The following is a 5,640-nucleotide window of genomic DNA, read 5'->3' as shown; positions in this document are numbered from 1 at the left end:
TGCTTCATTTTAAAAAGTATAGGGAGGTAAATTGCTATATTTTTTTCATAGGGGATAATGTGCTCATTTTTAATATCACAGGGGAATAAATTGCTATTCACCCCAAAACCAAGAGACGAATGCAAACTTACCTTGTGGAACCAAAGAAGCGTCATATTTATTTATAACATGTTCAACATTGTGCTGTGTAATAAAGATTATGCATACGCTAATTACCAGACCAACATAATTAGAATATGAAATTACACATACAGATTCTTATCAAACAACCTAGGACTAGGGATAGCAACCAACGGAGTCTTTCTCTTTGTCACCATCCCAAATATTTCTTGTCTGTCCATTATTTCACCCTTTGGCAGCTGCCAATCAAATGAATGCAGAAGTGAAGCCAACACATACCTCAACATTCTCTCTGCTAGTGGTATTCCAGCACAAATTCTTCTTCCCGATCCGAACGGAATATAATTAAAATTATTCCCACTAAAATTCCATTTTGCAGAGTTGTCTAAAAACCTCTCTGGCATGAATTCTAACGGGTTATCCCAAGCAAGAGGGTCCCTTTGAGTAGACCAGATGTTTAGAATGACTGTTGAATCCTTAGGAATAGAGTATCCTCCCACAATGCAGGATTGGCTGGAAATTCTTGGTAATAAGGATCCTACTGGGTGTTTGCGTAGCGTCTCTTTTATGACAGCCTCCAAATAGACTAATTTTGAGATGTGGAACTCTTCCACTAAATTGTTCAGTCCTACGACTTCATTTAGTTCGTTGTATGCCTTTTCCATCACTTTCGGATTGCGCATAAACTCATCCATTGCCCACTCGATCGTGGCTGCTAAAGTGTCTATCCCGCCTAGTATGATATTCTATTAAGAGAAATTTGGTCACTAGACATAGCATGTGTAGCTGAAAATAAAAATCGCTATTAATTAAACTATTATATGTTGTTTGATAGTAAACCAAGGTTTAAATATTAAGAAATATAATAAAAAATTTGGTCACTAGACATAGCACCTGTCTCGCATATGACTTAGTTTATTTTAGACTTTTTAAATTTTCAGCCATTTTTCCTAATGGACATGAGGAATGCAAGTGATTATTGCAATTCCTCCAAATTAATATCACTAGAGCAAAATATCATATCAACAAAATTGATGGGAATTCCCAAATTAAAAGAGTATCCATGGGACAAGCATGTGCTAATTTTTATTTAATTGTATTCCTCAATTGAAAATTTAATTATACAGAGAGAATTTAAACTGTCACCCCTAATAGTAGTAGGACCAAAATTATGTTTTTTTTTCTTATTAAAAATATCATGATAAATATTAAGGTAAAAAATTTGGTTTACATAATAATAATCAAATGATTAGGAATAGTTAAAAGATTAGAAATCCTTAGCAATTACTTTTGATAGGCATGGAGTACTTGTTAACTCTTTCATACATATATTTTATATATATTCCATTACAATTATATAAATGAATAAACTTTATACACCTAAGATGCATATGGACAAATTTGGAGTTATTTGCATTAAAAAATTGGAATTGATCATTAGCAAATCTCAATAATAGAGAACTTACTGTAACCATGGCTTTGATCTGTGTCTTGCCAAATTCCGTCTTAACATCTTGTTTCTCGCTGAACTCCATAAGCATTTGCAGCAAATCCACTCTCCCACCGTTCTTGTTGCCTCCTCCTCCGACCTTGCCCGAAGAAATCTTCGTGCGCTCGTTAATGATATCTTCGACAATCTCGCCGAACCTTTGTGTTAAGTTGCTCATTTCTTTCTCCACTCCTTGAATATCAAACCTGGCAAGAGCCGGAACATAATCGGACACGTTTAGCACTCCCAACAAATCAACAGATCTTACCACCAGCGGCGTGACTGCTGCCCCAATCTTGTCCTTCCTCTCCCCTTCAATGGTGCTTCCCCAGACCATGTTCATCATAGCATTCAGACTAATACCAGAAGCTAGTTCCAAGATTTTAACAGGGGTATTGATCTTGGTATAGATGTTTCTAATGGCTTTCCTGACCTCATCTTTCCGAAGATTAAAAGTAGCATCAAGGCTCCTATTGCTTAGCATATCGTGTACAAAGAGTTTTCTTCTCATGCGCCAGCTAGAGTCGTAAGGACAGAAGGCTATGTCATTTCCGTTGTAGCTGCCAATGCGTCCAGCAACAGTCCCGTCACGGTTGGCGAAAATGGTGTCATGATCGCGGACGATTTCTTTTATGAGGGACGGCGAGCTGATCACGGTGCAGAGTTTGGTCCCCAGCCTCAGCCTGTAGATTGGACCGTATTGGCGGGCTAGTTCATTGAACTGAATATGCATATCAGGGCGAAGGAAAGGCAAGAAGCCCACAATTGGCAAGCCCCATGGTCCTGGCGGCGTGGGGGCTGTATTGTTGCCGGACTTGGTAAATAGGATGAACAGGCACCATAAGATGGGCAGTGAAATTAGTATCAGAAGTGGTGCTGAAAGAGATGAAGAATCACTTAGAGAAATCATGTTTCTTGAGTAGACTCCAATTCAATTGATGTGTATACAAATTTGCACCAAGTTGGTCGTATATATAAAGCACATATAGCCAAAAACAAAAATATATAGTCAAGGTTTACGTATTAAGAAATATAATAGAAAATGGTGAATAACAATTTATCCCTATGATATTAAAAATGAGCTTATTATTTCTTTATAAAAAAAATTTAGTAATTTTTCCTCTTGTACTTTTTAAAATGAAAGAATTTACCTTCTTCATTTTAAAAAAATATAGGGAGATAAATTGTTATATTTTAAATAATATAGGAGGATACATCGCTATTTGTTTTTTCCATAAGGATTAATTTGCTCGTTTGCGATATCATAAGGGATTATAGTTGCAATTTTTCCCTAATAGAAAAGGAAGATCAGGAGGGAGGAAGAGATCGAGACAGAAATTCGAAAGATAAGGACGGATCTACTAGAACTAACAAAGGAACACAAGGTAGTATAGTTAGTAGCCGGGGAGCTTGATAAAATGATCGAGTTTGGGTCACGCATGAATGAAAGGTTGGAAACAATGATGATCAAATTCTTGAGAAAAAATGTAGATATGTTTACGTGGAGTCCGTCAGATTTTAAAGGGATAGACCCTGAGGTGATCGTGCATAAATTGAATATGGAACCAATGGCCTGACTCCTTAAACAAAAAAAGAGATCGTTTGGTGCTGAACAAAATCGTATCATTGGAGAAGAGGTGAGCAAATGTTTGAAGGCAGAATATGTATCAGAAGTGCAGTACAAAGAGTGGTTGTCGAATGTGGTGGTCGTACGTAAGGCATCTAGAAAATGGCGAATGTGCAAAGACTTTACAGATCTTAATAAGGTTTGCCCGAAGGACCCGTACCCACTGCCTTGCATCAATGTGCTACTCGACTGGCGAAAGAGGAATAGAGGCAAATTCTACGAAGATAGAGATAATAATTGAGCTAAAGTCACCACAACGATCAAAGAAGTGCAGAAACTCACGAGTAAGATCGCATCTCTTATTCACTTTATTTCTCGATCTGCTAATCGAAATTTATTGTTCTTTAAAACATCGAGAAAAACCAAAATGTTTTAGTAGAATGAAGAGTGCGAACAAACTCTGCATGATTTGAAAAAGTACTTGACTTCGCCAACATTATTGCTGAATTTGAAATAAAATGAACCATTATTCTTGTATTTAGCTACTTTTGTAGATGCAGTAAGCTCGGTCCTGGTACGCGAAGCTTCAAGGGTTCAAATTCCTGTATATTACATCAGCAAGATGCTACAAGGGGCGAAGAAGAGATATGCAGAGATAGTAAAATTAACCTTAGCATTGGTTGTAACTGCTCGTAAGCTACGACCTTACTTCCAATCGCAAAAAATAATCATGCTGACAAACCACCCTCTCAAACACATTATGGCCCGACTGGAGGCGTATGGAAGATTAATGAAGTGGCTGTGGAGCTAGGGGAACACAATATTCAATATCGAGCCAGAACAACAGAGAAAGCCCAAGTACTTGCAAACTTCATGATCGAGCTCGTAGGAGAACAAGCCCCGAAAGAATAAGAGAGTTGGATTTTGCATGCAGATGGTTTGTTTAATGCTAATAACTAGGGAGCAGGAATATTAATACAAGGTCCAAATGGGATCGAGATCAAGATCGCTACAAGGCTATCCTTCCCTACCACCAACAACGAAGTTAAGTATGAAGCTTTAATATTGGGGTTAGAGTTGGTTTATGAGGTACGAGCAAGGAATTTAGAAGTTTATACTAATTCCCAATTGGTGGCGATGCAAATTGAAAGAGAATAAGAAACTAGAGAGAAGTCCATGATTTTATATCAACAAAAAGCTAAACCTACAATGACAAAATTTAATAGATGTGCAATTCAACAGATTCCAAAATGTGAAAACAATAGAGCGAATGCATTGTCAAAGCTTGGGGCTATAATGTCGAGTATAAAGGATAGAAGGGTTACAATGATAATTAAGGAAAGGGTAGCGATCAAGGAAACTTCGGAGGTACAAATAGTAGAAGAGTTGAGGTAGTGGAAATATGAGATCGTCAGGTACTTAAAAGGTTGAGTCTTGCCTGAAGATCCCATAATAGCTAAGCGGATGAAGTTTAAAGTATTTAGATGATGAAAGGGCCAAGTATGTAATGGGAGAAATTTATGAAGAAGTTGTGGAGATCCCTTTGGAGGGAGGTTGCTGGCACAGAAGATTATGAGGCAAAGTTATTTTTGGCCAACTATGGCGAAATATATAATGGAGTTTTTGAAAAGATGTGAAAGTTTTCAATGCATCCTTAGTTAATCTACCAGCGATCCCAATGAAACCAATCAAGGTCGCATGCCCATTCGATCATTGGGGTATTAACATTGTAGGAACTTTACCTCCAGCACTGGCACAAAAGAAAATTCATAATTGTGGCGGTTGAGTATTTCTCAAACTGGGTCGAGGCCAAAGTGGTAGCAAAAATATTTGAGAAGGAGGTGATTAACTTTACATGGAGAAATATTATCTGCAAGTTTGGGATTCCTAGGGTGTTGATCTCGGACAATGATACCCAATTCCAAGAAAAGCAGATTGTGGCCTAGTTCAAAGAATTGAAGATACAACAGAACTTGACGGTTGTAGGAAATCCACAAGCGAATGGTCAAACAGAAGTCATGAACAGAACTATATTGCAACATTTGAAGACAAAACTGGGAGCCAAGGGGTCGTGGATCGAAGAATTACCTAGAGTGTTATGGGCATATCAAACGACCCCAAGAACAATGACATGTGAAACTCCTTTTTGTTTAGTTTATGATACTTAAGCAATTATTCTTGTAGAAATAGGGATAAGAATTCTAAAGAATAATGACTTACGACCCTACAGCCAATGGAGAGGAGCGGATTTTCGATCTCACTATGATTGAAGAAAAGAGAGATGTAGTCTATGCGAGGATATTACACCAGAAAGGAATGATGAAAAGCTACAATCTAAAGGTGAAACCAAGGGAATTCCAAGTTGGCGATCTGGTGCTGAAAAAAGTTGAAATATCCAAACAAATCTGTGAGTTAGACCCTAGATGAGAAGGATCATTCAAGGTGGTTAAAATCAAGAAGAAAG

At 37.6% G+C, this 5,640-nt stretch overlaps 1 pseudogene across 1 annotated transcript; it reads right to left on the bottom strand.

Annotated features, from left to right (window-relative positions):
• Positions 1 to 242: 242 nt before the first annotated feature.
• Positions 243 to 2,520, bottom strand: LOC105155869 (flavonoid 3'-monooxygenase CYP75B137 pseudogene; annotated as a pseudogene). The gene is made up of 2 exons (XR_016064945.1): positions 1,587 to 2,520; positions 243 to 866 (listed from the first exon to the last, which is right to left on the bottom strand). The product of XR_016064945.1 is annotated as a flavonoid 3'-monooxygenase CYP75B137 pseudogene (transcript).
• Positions 2,521 to 5,640: the final 3,120 nt, after the last annotated feature.

Source organism: Sesamum indicum, linkage group LG1 (assembly GCF_026168435.1).
Source record: "Sesamum indicum cultivar Baizhima isolate 11 linkage group LG1, ASM2616843v1, whole genome shotgun sequence".
NCBI classification, from domain to species: Eukaryota; Viridiplantae; Streptophyta; class Magnoliopsida; order Lamiales; family Pedaliaceae; genus Sesamum; species Sesamum indicum.
The sequence above is the reverse complement of the archived record's forward strand: the minus strand, read 5'-3'. Positions and strand labels throughout refer to the sequence as shown.